We start from the raw sequence: 19,277 nt of genomic DNA, 5'->3' as shown, positions 1-19,277 counted from the left end.
AAATGCAGGCTTTGGAAATCCTTTACAAAGATTTAATTGCTTTATCCTGTCACATTTGAATATGTTGATTTCCATCTTTCTCAACTCTCTCAAGTATTTATTGCTACTTTAACACCTTCAATAGTAAGTATCAGAGGGACCTTTTCTGATTGTAAATACACATATCCAAATCTCTCAACAGTAATTCTTTGGTTCACCATCAAGATCAAATTAAAATAAGTACTCTGAAAGCTAGAGTAATGTAAGGCTAAAATAAAAGTTCATCCAAACATATAAATGTCAAATGCTTGCAGACATACAAATTAGCTTGCAAAACGCTAGCATGTACGTATATCCTCTCCTCGAAAGGGTCTGTTTTAACTGTTACTAATGTTTCATTTCAAGAATCTCAGGCAGGGTTAAGCTAGAAAACTATTATTAATTGTTGACTTTTAATAGATGATAACTGGGAAATACTGCTTTAAGTAACATATACTGCAGACAAATTGTATTGAAAGCTCTTTTTGGCATGAGGAACAAAAAATTAAGTATAGTGAAGTCTGCATCCCTGCATTATGAATCAAGCAACTATAGTTACACTGTAAGCATTCCTCAATAGATTTTTTCCATTTATTCCAGTTATCCATCTGGACAACTCACAATGAAACAAAATCTCCCCACAAAACACAGGTCTGATCATGCTATTCCTCCATTTAAAAATGTCCAAAGACCTCCCTTGTTTCTATAAAAAGCAAAATTTTGGTGTGGCTTTTAGAACCAATTTAATCTGGCAAATTTGTGGCATAGAACAGGAGTTTTCAAACATTGTCAAGAATGAGGGACCTTTTCAACCTCAGAATTGCCTACAGATTATATACCACTGAGCATTATTGTAATGGAACCTCTGATGTTTATCAATTGAATAACATATGATTGTGAATTCAGCAATGTCTACAGTATCTTTTTATTGATAACATATATTTAAAATCATAAAATTAGTATCTACAGATAATTCTGAGAGCAAAATAGGTTTGAAGACCTTTGTTGACTTCCTTGCTCATAGGTGAGGAAACCACTCCTATAATGAAAATAAAGAATGAGAAATTTCTTTGGCACAATACATGTTTTTACTGTGGTAGTTCCAATGCCTAGCAATAGTGTGCTCAATACTCAGGCTTGAACTATGAACAACTGAAGACAAGTGTTCTAGTCTTAGTTACCAGGCTTTGGAGTTTCCCACTAGTGGCTTCCTCTACTGGACTGGGTCTCCCAAGATAGCCACAAGAGTCCTTCAGACTCCACTGAAATACACCACCTTCTTAATGAGGCAAACCCCATGTGAGAGTCTTAATGCCCCCTAACTTATTCCACCTATTTTGTCCCCACTTATTACTATCATTCTCTAAATTACTTCTGAATTTTCTATTATTTTTACTGTCTCCTGATCACTAAAATGCACGCTCCACAAATTCAGAGCCTTTCCTGTTATCTGTTCTCTAGTGCATTCCGAGCTTCTAAAACAACACCTGGCATGGTACTTTTTTAATGATATCTTTGACAAATCATGCCATCTTTTTGATCCTGATCATCTATGAAGAAGGAATAATCTGACCTGCCCAGTTGTTTGGACTAATGCTAGACTGGCAATGAAGACACTGTGTTAGATGTGATTAATATTCACAATCCACTGACATTAAGTACAGCAGATTATCCTCCATAATATGTGTGGGCTCCTTCCAATCAATGGAAAGCCTTAAGAGCCAGAACTGAGACTTCACAGAGGAGGTGGAGTTCTCTCAAAATCTTGCCTCATTTTCCAGCTTGCCAGCCTCTCCACAGATTTCAGACTTGTTTGTTCTCACCATCAAGTGTCCATCTCTCTATTTTCCCCATATATTTTCTATTGGTTGGTTTCTCTGGAAAACCCTTGTTAATATAACAGAATTCTGAGGCACCTGAAGTTTCAGGAACAATCACAGTGACATGGCTGCTTAGAGAGGCAAAGGCAAAATGCACAATTTGATAAATTATTGCTTAAGGAAACTAGTTTTGAGACATAATTCATTAACTACAAAATGCACAGATATTAAGTGTGAAGTTTAATGAGCTCTGACAAATACAACTGTATATCCACCATCACATCAACATACAGAACATGTCCATCACCCCCTTGCCTTTTTCTATGGCTCTGATTTTTATTACCATGGTTTTACGTTCTATTGAACTTCACAGGAAGAGATTCACATATATATAAATCTTGATATGGGGTTCAATCCCAGGACCCTGGAGATCATGACCTGAGCTGAAGGCAGAAGCTTAACTGACTGAGCCACTTAGGTGCCCTTTTCATAAATGATTTCTAATGCTTCACATGTTGTTTTTGAGATCGAACTATGTTTTTGTGGGTTTATCTACAGATTTAGATTTCAACTTTTATATTTAGGTTTCTGGTCATCTTGAATTTCCTTTTCTATCAGTGAAAGGCAGAGGTTGAAGTTCAGTGTTTTCTGATAATTCTTTCCAATTGTTTCAGGAATAGTTGCTGAAAGATTTCCCTTTCCCTATCCAGTCACCTTGATGCCTTTGTAAAAAATCAACTGCCTATTTATATATGGATTCATTTCTAGACTATTCTGTTCTATTTTAATTGTAGAATTTTACTAATCCTACAATTTTGATCCTGTAGTCTTAGAAGCCTTTACATCAGTTATAGTGGGTCATCCAACTTTGTTCTCTTAAAAAAATAACTACAGCTATTCCAGGCCACTTGCATTTCTATATAAATCTGAGGATCAATTTGTTATTTTCAAGAATAAAGGACTCTTGATATTGTGATTGGGACTGCACTGAATCATAGCTCCTTTGGTAGAAAACTGTCATCTTGACAAATCATGAATACAATATGTATCTCCATTTATTTAGGTGTTAATTTCTCTCAATATTTTGTAGTTTTAAGTACAGAGATTGTCAAAATTTTTCTATTTCTATTTTTTCATTTTTTATCATGCTATTTAATACTTTTTAGTTTCCATTTTTTGTTGCTATGAAAATTGATTTTTCTGTCTTGACTTTATAGCTATAGAAATTTAATAGTCCTCTAAAGTTACTTAACTATGAGACTTTTTCATGAAATACTTATTAAAAACTTGTGGAATATTCTATATAGCTCAATAGAGAGAAAGTTGTTTTACTTCTAATGTAAATTTGCTTCAATAAATAATTTGTGATATTAATACTGTCAACCAGAGTGCTCACAAATTAAAATATATAAACTTTAACAATTCCACCTCAAGTTGCTGCTCATATTAGCAGGAAATGAATAAACACTTTAGCATTAATGCCATAAATATAAAAAGGGTTAAATATATATCTCATTTTTAAAATCTTCATAAATCAGTCAAGGAGTACTGCTTTTGCAGAGGCAGGACAAAAATATCTCAAAGCACAAGCCCTCTGTGCTTATCCTTTTGTGTGTGAACAAGGCCAATTCACTATGCATTGTCTTCATTCTCTTCAAGAGTTTAAAACTCTCCTCACCTCTTTGCCACCAACATCAATCATCTCCTTCAACCAAACAACAATGAATTTGACTTTTCACATATTGACTTTTCACACATTGTGGCTGATCGGTTGATTTCACTAAAACTAAAATACTCTATAAAGAAAAACTGACCAGGAACAGACAATTTAAGTCTTAATGACAGAATTAAATAACTGTTCATCTATGACAATTCACAAGCAAGAAGATAGAGAGGCAGAGTGACACAAGGGAATAAACAGGCCTCGAAATCACAGGACTTCCTTCAAATCTGTATTATTGTATCCTTTGGGTAAACACCTAGTACTACAATTGCTGGATCATAGGGTAGTTCTATTTTTAACTTTTTGAGGAACTTCCATACTGTTCTCCAGAGTGCTGTACCAGCTTGCATTCCTACCAACAGTATAAGAGGGTTCTCCTCTCTCTACATCCACAGCAACACCTGTTGTTTCTTGTGTTAATTTTAGCCATTCTGACAGGTGTGAGATAGTATCCCACATGGTTTGGATTTTTATTTCGCTGATGAGTGATACTAAAAATGATGAATAAAGAAGATGTGAGATTAGATTATATATACACATACATACACACACACACAGACAGAGATTATATTATAGCCATTAAAAAAAGAATGAAATCTTGCCATTTGCAATGATATGGATAGAACTATGCTGTATTATGCTAAGTGAAATAAGTCAGAGAAAGACAAATACCATATGATCTCACTCATATGTGGAATAAAAAAAAAGGTGAGCATATGGGAAGGGAGAAAAGAAAAAAAGGAGAGAGAGAAACAAGCCATAAGAGACTTTTAATGATAGAGAACAAACTGAGGGTGATGGAAGGAGGTGGTTGGGAGATAGACGAGATGAGTGATAGGTATTAAGGAGAACACTTATTATGAGGAAGACTGGGTATTCAATGCAATTGACGAATCACGTAATTTTACTCCAGAAACCAATATTGCACTGAATGTTGCCTAAAATGTACATTTAAAAACAACAACAACAACACAGGAGGATTCCTCTGTCAGCCCTGGAGGAAATCTAATTTAGGACTTTTAAGCTATGCTGTAAGCAGAAAGGACTATGAACACAGGCCTTTATTTCTCCAGATATACCACCATTGTCCTGAGATACACACAATGGAGGCCTTCTATAAGTGGTAAGACAGGGCATTTTTACCTCTGATTTCTAGAATACGGAGCCTACTCTGTTCAAGTAAAAGCCCAATAAGGAGCCCACAATTTAGGGCTTCTCTTCATAGACACTTCCTACTTCTCCCCTTAAAGAGATGTTCTACATCCATACATATTTTTGTTAGCACTTATTTTCCAGTTTCACGTTCCCTTACCATGTCTACCCACATTCCCTTACCTCTTAACCTTTTTCCTCAATTTGATTACAAGGCTTTTAAACAAAGTAGTAAATCAAGGAGCTGTAATATAATCTCTGTCATCACAAACCTAACTACATGTATCTGAAGAGAGAAACATCTACGGAAAATATTTCTCTCCCCCAAACAATCTACATGACAATGAAAACTAATTTTGAATTCACTTCTGATGTTTTATTTTGCCCTACTGTTTTTATGAGTTTTTTTTTATTCAAGGTTCACGAATATAAGATATACTCTCTCTTAATGGTAAAGATAGAGTACTGAAGATAAACATAACCAGATTGAAGAGTAGTCTGATCTACCTTAACACTTTTGAAACTTGCAAAAACTTTCACAATTATGTTCTGTGAGTTTAAACACTTTGCTGTTTTTTTTTGGGGGGGGGGGCATTCTTAAGTAAAGAATACGGCATTATTACCTGAAGAGTAAAGATTTTTGCAGTTTGAAAAATTTCCCAGATCATTCTGCACGACAGCCAATTATTACCACACCTCACAAAGAATCATGAAGGCAAATTAAAAAAAAAAAAAAAAAAGCATGAAAAACACTGTTTACAATGTTCTTTGTAATATACAATTAGGAGCCCAACCCAAAACAAAGTAAGCTACACAATAATCCCTGGAAGCAAAGATAATTAAGATAAGCAGATAATTAAGGTGAATAGTATTAGAAAAGCAGTGTTATGTCTCCCTAGTACTCTCTGGAATGTATCCCACCAAGCCAATTCTGGCAGTAAAACAAATCAGTACCTAAGAACTATTCTTCCTGGAACTAAGTATTTCATAGAAGTTTTGCCTTTTTAATAGGGTTACTTTTTTAAACTGACTTAAAATTTTACTTTATTTTTTTGAAAAATTAAAACTTTTTCTTTTCCTAGTATCAATACCCATACTGATCAAGGAAGTGCAAACAAGGAAACTATCTGGGTCTTGATGCCACAGCCAATGTCAAATCCAAATGCACTGAGATGGGCATTTCCCAGAAGATCAGAGAAGGCCCTCAGCCTCCCACCTCTAGAATGCTGCAGAGCAAGTCCTGCCGAGTCCTCAGCTTCACTCTGACTGAGGAAGTTCAGGGGTACCTGAAGTGGTCAAGCAATTTTATGATCTTCCTCCTCTTCTCTGGGGCCAGGTTGTGGGTACTCCAGTTTAAAAGCCTCATCCCTTTGCTAGGGCATTTTCCTACGGCTGTGTTTGGGCTCTCTTCTCCAAGGCCCCTTCTACCCTGCACATCCATTCTTGCTACCGCAGGGGAATAAACTATTTGCTCCAGCTCCATTTCTTGCCCTTTACTCCTCTGTATCAACTGAAAACAAAGGCTGGTTCTGGGTTTACAGGTGCTCTAAGGCCAGGATTACTTTCTTTCCTCCCAGTTCCACACTCTATTAAGGAAAAACCCTGACAACCTCCATACCCAGCATCATTCCACCCTCAATAGCCAAGAAGCAAAGACTGGATCACAAAATAATCTAGAGAACTTAAGTTCGGTTTTTAGGATAAATCAGAAGTCCACTACATGCTAATAAAGTAACATGGTTTTCATTTTACAGTAATTTTTTAAAGAAGCTCTTTCACTAAAGCTTCACTGAGCAGGTGAACATTGTTGTGCACCTGAGGTCCAAACCCGATTCAACCACTTATTAGTTTATGATAAAAGGGGTTATTTAAGTTCCTAGGTCTGAGATTCCTCACCAGTATATAGTGGAGGTATTGACTCTCATATCACAGTTCTGTTTTGAACTTACAAGAGAGTATATACAAAAGTGCCTAGAGCACAGTGTTCAAAAATGCTAGTCTTCTTCCCATCCTCTTTGAATGGCCAATTTTAACAAATGCCCTACACTTAGTAAGTTCACTCAGCTAAGCATGGGCAAAAGAAGAAAATAAGATAAAGAATCAGAGTTAGTGGGGTTATCTTAAGAAATGTAATACTATAGATATCGTGACCAAGTTCATTCAAGAGAAATGCAGTGCTGTTTTCCAAATAGTGTGACTGATCAAATTTCAAAGATGTAAAGTCTCAAAGATGTAGTGTCTCTCAGTAGACACTCAGGTTTGAGACTCCAGAATTCCAGAACTCATAGTCAACAAGAGTCACCTGGACTGATCAGGGAGGTCTGTTCCCCTTACAGCAAAATGGTCAAATGGAAGTAGCCATCACTCTTGGTTACATTCTCCCTGAATGGCAAATCACTCTTGGTTACATTCTCCCTGAATGGCAAATTTAGCAAACACTAAATTACTCTGAGTTTTGATGCTGATTCCATTATAATGTCTCTTATAATCTAATGATGTCCACTATTTTAATGCGAAATATGCCAACTGTGATTACTCAAATGCTGACAATCATGTTTCAGTGAAATACAAAAAACAGTCTATTGATCTGACAACATGGCTGGAAAGAAATTTTTTAAAAAGGCAAAAACTTACCCAAACTCAAGTGGAACAGAGAAAGGGAAATATAGTAACCATGGCACACCTACAGCATGAATACATCGTGTGAATCTGAAGAAAGCTTGAGAGCACAGAAAGGAAAACCTAGTTACGAAAACCAATCACACACCTGGGAAGGAGAGATGCTACTGTCAGGGAAGGGAGTTGGGGACTAGGCTGATGAGGACATGGTGGTAGCAGGCTTCCATTGTGTGCATGGCAAAATTGTATATGGTTTAAGTTTAAAATCACATCAATTCACTTTCCCTCAAAAAAAAAAAAAAAAAAAAAGGAATACATTTGTAGCCCTTAGCATTGCCTCATATGCAAAAAAAAAAAAAATCAATTCAGGAAAACATATCTCCTTTATCCCTTTAGATGTCAAATTAATAATATTCTATTTTCTATTGGAAAATTAGAAATTTTTTCATTTGAATTTTGTGTAATGTAATGAGAATTGCACATAAGACTCTGCCCACAACCCTGTACTAAGAGCTGACAAGACTCTAGCATGGCTCTAGCAGCATTAAGGCCATGTTCCTGGGATGACCCCAAGCCCCTATCAAAATGCCTGCCTAAGAAAACAATGCAAGAGAATTTACTGTGTGTTCTAACCATTACCAGAGGATAAGCCCCTTGATCTCTCCTTAGAGAGTTTACTGACAAGGGCTTACAATCATGAATCTTTTCTTTGTCCCTTTGCGATGTACGTGTATCTCTTACATGTCAAGAGTGTATTTCTCAAGTCCTTTCCTTTGTCTCCCAGACTCTGGAGGACAGTATCCCAACAATCACTAGCAAGCAGATGCATATGGCCTAATCACATTTATGTTGACATCCTTTGCAACTTTCTACTTGTACCCCATTCTCTGCTCCTCCTTACTCTTTCACTATCCCTTTAAATGTTCCAGTCACCTCTGCACAAATCAGAATAGAGCTCAGCTCTTTCTCCTACTGTCAGGAATTAGTGAAAAAAATCTGTTTTCATTGCTTTAACTAATATCTGGTTTTGCTTATCTTTGACAGCAGTGACTCTGGTAGTGTAGAGAGTATATCTGAAGACTCCAATTTTTAAAATCCAGATTAGCATCTCAAGACAAAATTTCCCAATAAAATACATTAGAATTAATCAAAGGACTAAAGTATTTAATTGATGGCAATAAATCTAACAATTCTACTAACACATATAGGACATTTAGTAGGATTCTAAAGTTCTAATTCTGTAGAATCAGCCAATAAAAAAGAAAAAATTCTGTAAAACAAAAACTAAAATAATTTTTATATTACCATAAAAATAAAATCCTTCTGAATCACACTTCCATGTAGAATTCCTATGTTTTCCGAGTATATGCTCAAAGCATATTTTTTTTAAACTTCAGTAAAGGTTTTTCTCACTTGAATCATTTTTGCACTGATTAGAGAATTCATTATGATAGATTGATTAATGGTGTTTCCAGGTTCCAGATTTCGTTATTTTTATGGACCCAAGTCAATCAGACATTCCACTCTAATTTATTACAAAACCATCACCTTAAAAATCTGTAAACAGACAAAAGAAATGTATTTACTTTGATGGACATGAATATTTTTCTACAAATAAATGAATTTCTATCACTTCACATGAGTTCTTGTGCAAAAGAGCAGCATGGTTACACTTAAATATTAAGAACACATTCGTCATCATTACAGTAATTTGCAGTGATTTAAATCCATGCCTCAGTGTGACCAAAAATTGTTAAATGTCATGGATGTTGAAAAGCATGCCTCATGTTAGATTGGTAATGTTCATCTACAAACCTCAAATCTACATAGTATTTAATTGTTTTTACATCAAGAGCCATATTTAATCACAATATTAGCTACATTATAATGAGCATCTAGAAATACCATAAATACAATTTACCTTAAATATTTTCTGTATGACATTCACATTCTTACAAATTCAAAACACTTATGAAGTACTAGAATGATTCATGGCATAGAGTTTCAACTAAAAATTTAAGTTACTGCCTAATTTGATTTCTAGACGCCATGTTATTAATCCAGGTGCATTACCTTATGGTATCTTAGGATGTTTTAAAAATCAATTAAAATTTTCTTGCCAAAATTTTTGAAAAATAGTTTATCTTTTTTCCAAAAAGTAGTATGTACATTTAAATTCCTAATATTGTGAAAGATTAATAGATTGGCATATCACCAATTCCCTTAAGCAACAAAGCAGCTACCTGACAATGAATGTTCACATGGTAATGTGGTGAGAAAGCATGCAGAAACCTGAAACAGAAACAGTACCTAGATCTCAAAAGTTGTTATTGCTTAATAGTTCACCAGGGGAAGGTTGGTATTGAACTCATCACAATCAAAAAGAGTTTCACTCTCTACTTTTAATTACTAATTTTATATTTTTCTAAATATCTTTCATCATTTTTGAGCTAAGAATGAAGATAATTTGAACAGAAATATGAATACATAAAAAAAACATTAACTTGTGGTCAATGAAATAGTAATTGCAGATCCTATAAGAAAGAAGAGATCAAAGAACACACAGTATAACTATTTAATAAAAGCTACCATGTAAAGTTTGCTGCTTAGCATAGCCTATATTCCTGAGTTCTAAAATTTAAACATTTATAAATTCTTGAGGTTTCTGAGATAATCATATTATTTACAAATACTGACAGGTTTTTTGTTTTTTTTTTCTTACTTTCCAATCCATTAACCTTTTAGTTTCTCTTTTGCCTTACTGCTCTATTAGGACATCCAGAACAAAGTCAACCAGAAGGGTGATTATGGCCATTCTTTTCTTGCTCTTTTAGGTGTAACAGTCCCAACACAAACTCAGTTTGATGTTTGCTTTAATTTTTCAGTAAATTATTGTATCAGGTTAAGAAACTATTTCTATTTACAGTTAATCAAAAGTTTATCATGACTGAGTGATGAATTTTATCACATTTTTCTTCCAACTTGAGATATCTTTCTTCTTTTGTTTCCATAAATGGTAAATTATTGTAGTAGACTTAATAACATAAATGATCTCTGAATCTCTAGAATAAGCCAACTGGCATTTACTTATGATATTGAACTACACATCAGAATTTATTCACTTTTACCTCTGTATAAATTCAACTGATGACATAAATATATGGTTTAACCACTTTTCTGTGAATGTTTTGTACATTTTCAGGAATACAACAGGTGTAGCGTGGACACTAATCACAGAAGTGTCATAGATAGTAAATAAGTATATTTCTCAATTTTATGATGTTCTTATAATACTTGGAAATATATGCACATCTTTGCACATTACATGTTAGTAAATTAACATATTGGTGTTGAGGTACTATTTCAAGCACTATTCTAGATGCTAGAAATACATCACTAAGCCAGAAAAAAAGACATGTATTCACATAAACACATACATACGCTCCTTCAGGTTCCTTTTTAGGTAAGGGGGATGGATAATAAATACGTATAATTAAAAACATTGTGCACCAGATTGTGTTAAACTGCTGTGGAGAAAAAGTATGATGGGTGCTGAGTACTTGAGTGGTGGAAGGACAAGGTCAATATTCACTACTGATCATATCTGGAAAGAAGTCAATACAAGACACCCAAAGTTAAATACTAAAGAAATAGCATAAATATATGGAAACGGTTTCTGGGGGGGGGGGGGAAGGCAATTATGTTAAGACTGAAAGGTAAAAGAGTAGTTCTCAACCCATTTCCTTCCATTGCCACAAAAATAAAGAATCCTGTTCACAGTGTCACCTATTCTCATTCCTCTGCCAGGAACATGCTGGAATGAAGATAAGACAAATGGGTATAACTACTACAGTGGCTAATAGTTTTAATGAATTAGAGTCATTATTTTCTAAACTTTGGAACTGTTTTTTAGCAACGTATCATTTAAAGTATGCTTCACAAGTGGCTAAAAAGAATTGGTTGAAAACCTTTCAAGAACAACCTGCCACGCTGTACTTTAAGATTTCCTAAAAATAAAAAATAAAAAAAATTGAAAAAAAGATTTCCTAAAAATCCAATATGATACTCTGTAATTCCACAATTTATATCATGTGGATACAAATATTTATCGTCTTTATCTTATGTATTTACTAAGTCAGAAAAATGCCCCAAATCATGAAACATCTTGGTTCAGGCCGCTATAATAAATTACCATTGGCTGGGTGCCTTAAACAATTCTTTAGTTCTCACAGGTGTACAGGCAGATGAGTATCTGGTGAGTACCATTTCCTGTGTCACATACTGCTATCTTCTTGCATCCTCACATGGCAGAGGGCAAGGGCACTAATCCTATTCATAAGGGCTCTACCCTGATTACATAATTATCTCCCAAAGACCTCCCTGCCTAATACCATCACATTGGGGATTACTATTTCAACATATGAATTTGGAGGAGATTAAAAACACTCAGTCCGGAACATTAACAAATACAGAATTTGCGTCTGCTCAGCATCTATTTCCTATGTGTGAAATGGTTCCACAATTCTCTTTTGGGAATGTACCCAGTCCTTATAGTATCCATGTTCTTTGGGTGAGGTGACCTGGCTTCAGAGGTAGGTATATTATATCTAAGCCTGTTAAAAGAATGAATATCCACTTGGGCCACAATAATTGAATCAGAAAATAAAAGCATGTTTTGTAAACAAGTTTAACGAAAGCAAGAAACAAGACTTTTGGCAAAAATATTGGAATAAAGACCATCTTTTCCATGGAGTAGACTAAACTAAAGGACTATAAACTTGTAACCTCTGATGGTTATGTTTGATACTACTTAAAAAATTACAGGAGACCCCTGTCAGAATGACCAAAATCAACAACATAAAGAATAGCAAGTATGGGTGAGGCTGTAGAGAAAAAGGAAGCCTCCTGCTCTGCTAGTAGGAATGCATACCGGTGCAGCCACTGTAGAAAACAGTTTTTGTTAACTTCAAAAAGTTAAAACAAACAAAAAGTTACCTATAATCTCGTAATTAAGCTACTATGTATTTACCAAAAATATTATAAAAACACTAATTCAGAGGTAAACATGCATTCCTATGTTGATTGAAGCATTACTGACAATAGCCAAATTACAGAAGCAGCCCAAGCTGTCCATTGATTGATGAATGGATAAAGATTGATACATACACACACCTACACACAAGGCAATATTCAGCCATTAAAAGGAAGGAAGGAAGGAAGGAAGGAAGGAAGGAAGGAAGGAAGGAAGGAAGGAAGGAAGGAAGGAAGGAAGGGCGGGCAAACAATGGAATCTTGCCATTTACAACATGGATAGAGCTAGAGTATAATGCTAAGAAAGTCAGTCAAAGACAAACACTGGAAGATTTCAGTAATATGTGGAATTTAAGAAACAAATGTGGGGAAAAAAAGAAAGAAAGAAAGAAACAGATGCTTAACTACAGAAAACATACTGCTGGTTACCAGAGGAGAGGTGGGTCAGGGGATGGGGATTAAAGAGTACACTTACTATGATGGGCACCAAGTAAAGTATAGAACTGTTGAATCACTTATTGTACACTTGAGCCTAATGTGACACTATATGTTAACTATACTGAAATTAAAATAAAAACTTTTAAAAATTACATGAGAATAAAGAATGAAGTTATTGAGTATAGACAGGAATGGAGGAGCGAGAAACAAACTGAGAAAAAGTAATGTCCCTTTGAGTGCGTGGGTCTAGTAAAGCCAAAAGCTAGGTAGGAGTCTTGGATTTGTCAGTTGCATTGTTAAATTGTATTTTGATTCTGACATTCACAATTAAAAATTCCCAAATGATAAACCAACTAATTCATCAGGCTAATTCAACAGTCTCAAAACTCCAGTCTGCTGTGATCTTTCTCCAGTAAATTTTCTTGAAACTCATGTTTATGCTGCATTTTTTTAAGTATTTAAATAATCATAAAATTTTGTTCAAAAAACATAATATCGAAATATATGCATTATGAAAGCTAGTATCTTCACATACATTTATTAATAATGTTTCGAATACAACAAAAAAGCACTTCAAAGTTTCAAGCTAACAAGCAGAACATTTAAGGTGACATTAAAATTCATATTTCTATATTGTATAACTGTGCAAGTGTGTGTTTATTATACAGCTCATTAAATTGTCAATCTGTTAACTTTTGTAATTTGCTATCAGTCTACACTTCCGTTTCGCAAATAAAAATTCTAATGAACTTAGCATTTTGATTAAAAACCTTTATGTTTTCCATCTAGAATACCTTAAGCATCTGAAAAACACATGATGTTTGAATCGACTCAAAAGTGAATGTGAATTAAACCAATATCCAAATAACACAAACCAATTAAAACTTTGACTGAAAAGGCTTTAAGTTAGCAGTAAGTTAGCCACTATATCTCAAACTTAGGATACTTGATGAGACTACTTAAATAAAATGCCATGGAAAGAAGAATTCCCCTTCCTTCATAAGCCTTGTTAAAGTAAGGAAAGCTATGGGAGAAGCAAATTTAGTTTCTTTGACTTTTCTAAGGCTTCTTTTAAAAAACCTTAAGTTGATAGGCTTTGGGGATTTTTACTGATTATTTTCCTTTATTGTATATTTTGGTCGTGAAATTCACTATTCTCAAAGACCTAGACAAGATCAATTTTTGCTATTTTGTCTCAGTACATATGCCTTCTTAAATCCCAAAGATCCACTAGCTGATTTGTAATCCCAAGTGCAATATACAGGGTTCTAAGAAAGGTAGAGGTTCCCCCAGAACCAGCCCTGCTGGCAGAAACCAAAATAACAAAAAAAAAAAAAAAAAAGAAAGAAACCAAAATAACTATTTCCTTATTACTGATTTTCATGAATTTACCACAAGGGTTGCATCTGCTCTTGCTTAGCTAACCTCTGGAAAACACATACCTGTGGAAATAGTTAAGCTCTAAAAAGCAAAAGTGATGCATTTTTAACACCCAGTTAACCTGAAATAGTTCCTTCATTGAAACCTCCGCCTGAGGTCAAGGGTCTGAGCCACCACAAGGATGCTTACAAAGGACTTGTACATACTTAAAAACAAAACTTGTCTTTCTTTCCAAGATCTTAAAACAATCCACAAAAATGTGAGGAATGGTAGGAAGCATTCATTTGTGATTTACTTGACTTAGGAAAGTGTATTTGTGAAGAAACTCCACATTCCTGTGATGTTGCTGGCAAAGCCTGGTAGCCTTTATGAATGAACTTTAAGAGGGAAGGCACTACCTTAGAAAATACAGAGAAGCTTTTTGAAATTTTATTGGTCAGATCACACTTGAAAATCATTCAGACTCTCCCCAACTGTGTTTATACACTTATTCAAACTGGTTACTTTCAGGTTAAAAATGTAATGCCTTCATTATTAAAGTTCCTATCAAGGTTCAGAAATATTTGTCATTTTATGTTTTAATCATTGCTCTTTGATCTGCATATTTTGGGAGAACTTTATGTAACATCCAAATAAAAAAATAAGATTTAGGGAACATGCCCATTCTCTCCATGGAGCAGAACTGATAATTCAGTAACTATATTTTTTTGTAATTTTTCATCTACATTTTTAGACTATTGCTAGTCATCAAAGTCAGAAAAAACTAGTAGTACTATGTTAATGCTGCACTTTTTGAGAGACAGAGTGACCACCCTCCCCAAAGAGTCTAAATCCTTTAATTGCAACAAAACATTTTAAATATTAAGTCAGAAATTTAATCAAGGTATAAGAGGATTAAGATGATGAAGAATACAGCACATTTTAAACCTGTGTATGTGCCATTATTCCATTTAAAATTCAAAACTAAACAGATCAAGTCAGAATCAAAGACATTGGCACAGTAGACAAGAAATGACCTGACTTCTCACAACAAAGGAACTAGAGATAACATAGTATAATGCAGATGTAGCAGAAAACCATAAATGTACACATTTATACATTAATATTATGTCACTTGCTGTTTATATCTTTTCAAAAACACTTATTTTCACTAGAGAATCAATTTTTTTTTTCTATCTTTATAGTAAGAAGACAGTAGAGGTGCCTGAGTGGCTTAGTCAGTTAAGCATCTGCCTTTGGGTCAGGATCCCAATCCAGGGGTCCTGGGATGGATCCCTGCATCACATTGGACTCCCTGCTGAGTAGGGAGTCTGCTTCTCCCTTTCCCTCTGTTTGCTGCTTCCCATGATTGTGTGGCCTCGCTTTCTTTCAAATAAATTTTTTTTAAAATTTTTTTTAAAAAGCCCCAAGTTGCCTCAAACCTGCAAAGTGAATGTAAGAACATACCAGTAAGTGGTATATAGATTACTTTCATGGTCTTTATTTTAATACACTTCACGTTGCCCTAATTTCAGCTTGCAAACATATGTTAAATAAAAAGAAAAAAACACAACTTTTTTCTCTTTGAGTAATTTTAATGGAAAAAGCTTTTGTGTTAAGCAAACAAAAACAGAGTATGTCCTATAGTAAAAATTAATCTCTTGTGCTTCTGAACAACCTTGCAAAAAAATTTGTTCATATAGAAGATCTGTGGCCTAGTTAAAAAAATGTATTATGATTTAGACCTTTTAAGCCATAAATACAGAGAATAATTAAAAAATAAATAAACATGCAAAAGATTAAACTATGTAATTTTAGTTAAAAATTGGAAAATTATCTGTGGGTACTCTTTGAACAGTATTTCCTTCTAAATCATCCTAATACAGGGTTTCAGCATGATACTGTGATTAAAAACATACAAAATATAAACAATGACAGAAGCCCAATAATAATCGTGAATAGCATCTTTGTAAAACATGTTTTTTCTGTCCATTAAAATTCAGATTCTCAAAGTGACTGTAGATACATTTGTTACCAACTCATTTCCTAAGAACATTAGTATATAATTGCCATTATGCATTCAGTAAGAGTAAGTTGAAGCTTAATTAAAATATATTTCCTTACCAGTTGTCAAAGGTGAGTAATGAGATGGATGGAAAACTAATAAACCTACCATTTTCCATACACAAATCTATTTGCCAAACATTACTCATATCTCCCTGATTCTCAGTGGAGAAGGCTCCTCTATATTTCCATTATGATCATAATCAGAAATGCTGATAGAATTCTCAGAGACAATAAACACATGTTCTCATTTTACAAACTATCCTTTTCCTAAATAGTAACTTGGGCAAAAAATAAGGAATTCATATGTAACCAACTCTCATTCCAGGAAAAGGGGCCTTAACTAACTAATCCCTGGCTTTAGAAATATTACCTTTAATTCTCAATGATATGAAGTATCTAATAATGATTATATGCCCCCAAATGTTTCAAAGTATTCAGAGTTACTGCCATTGGCTTAGAATGTCAGATCTTTAAATACTTATTTTCACTTTGCATTTCTCCTAGTTTCACTTCCCACTCTACTTGATATTTTCAAGTCCTTTAGCATGCATGTGATGGTCTCCACTTGGTTCAGTTAAACACTGCAATTTTAGACTTCTTTGTACAGCTGCTTCTGAAGTTTGAATAATTAGTCTTCCACAAAATGAAAATAAACAAAGATATCCCCTCCAATGTTATTTAAGGAAAATCTACATAAAACTCAGAGTGTATATACAACACATTTTATTTCAAAGGGCTGAAATAATGCCACATACATTAGAAAACCCTCAATTTTCCAGGGACTAATTATTTAGTTTGCTCTCCCAATCACAGCCTGATGTGCCGTTTTTTTTTTCTATTTCATTAGTCAAAATATCAGAAATTAGACAAAGACTAAAATTTAGTTTTATTTTCAACTTGGCATTGAGATTAGTAATATAGTTGTTTTATTGTCCAGTGTATAGAAAATCACTACTCTCAGTGAAGTTTCTTAGTATTTCCTGTAAGCTCACAAACCTGTCTTCTCTAAGGATTACCAATAGGATGTCAGATTCTTTGGAGTCTTTATTTCTAATCCTTTAGGTTCCTATAGCACCTCTCTTTTCTGGAAACTCTTCTTGAAGCCTCTACGACACAACACATCTGGGTTATATGGTTTTAATATAATTGGTCTCAACTTTTCAAAGACAACACCACCATCTTATAGCTATTACTTTATAATGCAAGGTTCCCTAAACTGAACTAAGCCTATCAATAATGTTCCCTAATGTCTTTGATATGGATCTGACTTTGATCAAGCTCTTCAAAAAAAATTACAAACATCAAAATACATTTGCATATTTTTTGGCACTCGATCTCCCTGCTATCCCATCTCCAGCTGTCATTGCTCTATTCATATATCTGAAAACAGTGTGTATGATCGTATATACACGTGTGTGTGTATATATTTTCATTCAAACACTTCTAGCTCTATTTAAGTTACCAATCCCTTAATTTGCATGGGATATTAAATTATTAACTTTAATATTAACACTCTAGTATTATTGTGGGGGACAGTGTCTGATTTGGCTCCTAATGATCACTACCTTCAGGTATTCATGCCCTTGTGTCTTTGCCTCCCCTGAGTGTGGACAGAACCTAATAATTTGCTTCCGATGGATAGAACACAAATGAAGGTGATTATGTTACAGAAGATTGTGACCTTTGTCTTGGTCCTCTCTCTTGCATGCTCTAACACTGGGGGATACTCTATGAACAGGCCCCCAACCACAGGCTTGTGAAGAACTAAGTCTTCAGTGTAACAGCTCAAAAAAACCAAGTCCCGATACCCAGCTAAGTGAGCTAGGAAGCAGATTATTTCCAGGGGATCCTTGAGAGGACTACAGTCTTGAGAAAAGCCCAGAGCAGGTGAAACCACAAGGACTATGAGATAATAAACATTATTTTAAGTCATTAAGTTTGGAGGTAATTTGTTTTTGCAGTAATAGCTAACTAATACATTATTCAAAGTAATAAGTGCATTAATTTTTCATGGCCATTTTCATTAATAATGTTGCTTTACTTACTCAAAAAAAATTAAGGGCAGGTCTATCCCAGAAGTTTGTATCTAATACTCTATTTCACTTACATTTGTCTAACAGCTTATTGCCACTCGAATGAGTCTCATAAATAAGCTACCCAAATTCCCTAAAAGGGTTTTTCAAACTCACACAATTTTAAAGAGATATTTTATTTTACGATGTTCAAATTTTCCCAAAGAATGACTAAGTCTAAACATTAGAAGCCAAAACAATATTGAAAGTGAAAAATATTTAGTCTCAAAAACATTCCCACATCAAAAAAAGCCTGATTACTCTGAACAGGGTATTATTGGTTTCTGTAAACAGATTTGGTACTACATATTGGTGTATATGCCACATGATTCAGTGCCACAGAAAGTACCCTATGTTTAGTAAATAATTCCAATTTTAACTAAAAGTAATTGCTCCTTGCAGGAAGTGGAGATTTATTTCTAACCTCCCTCAAGATGATTATTAAAAAGAAAAAAATGATGTTCTGCTACTTGATAGCATACACCAATTCTCTAAATGGTCATGCACACTTAAAGAATGACTCAGCTAGAGGACATAGAGTAAATGTGGTGTATTTAAGAGAGGAAGAATGGTAACAAACTGCATCCTGCAAATTCAGGTCTATTGGCAAAGAAGTATCCTACAGCATTTGGACCTGTTCATATAGCTCTTAAGGTTTCATTATGAATTTACCTGGGGCTAATTACAAAGAGATCCATCAACAAGAATGTTTTCTGGATGTCCTTTACAGTACATGCAAAACATTCAAAACTAGTTAATAGAGAAGAACAGGAGTATTTAATTCATCAAGTAGAGAGATCTGGTATATACGTTGTGACAGAAAATCAATTTACACAGCTTTATCTAAATTTAATGTTGTTGCCAAACCACTTCATTTCACCATTCCCTATCCTATCTTGGAGGTTCACAAAAGAATTCTCTTTTATCAACAATTATTTCTTAAAAACAGAAAATTAAAACCTACTTTGTTAACTTTCA

General features: G+C 34.3%; 1 protein-coding gene across 26 annotated transcripts in view; it reads right to left on the bottom strand.

Annotated features, from left to right (window-relative positions):
* CRPPA (CDP-L-ribitol pyrophosphorylase A) overlaps window positions 1–19,277 on the bottom strand; it is a 292,251-nt gene that overhangs the window by 83,862 nt on the left and 189,112 nt on the right. The gene's annotated exons all lie outside the window — the stretch shown is intronic.

The sequence above is a fragment of the Canis lupus genome, chromosome 18 (assembly GCF_048164855.1).
Source record: "Canis lupus baileyi chromosome 18, mCanLup2.hap1, whole genome shotgun sequence".
Lineage (NCBI taxonomy): Eukaryota > Metazoa > Chordata > Mammalia > Carnivora > Canidae > Canis > Canis lupus.
The sequence above is the reverse complement of the archived record's forward strand: the minus strand, read 5'-3'. Positions and strand labels throughout refer to the sequence as shown.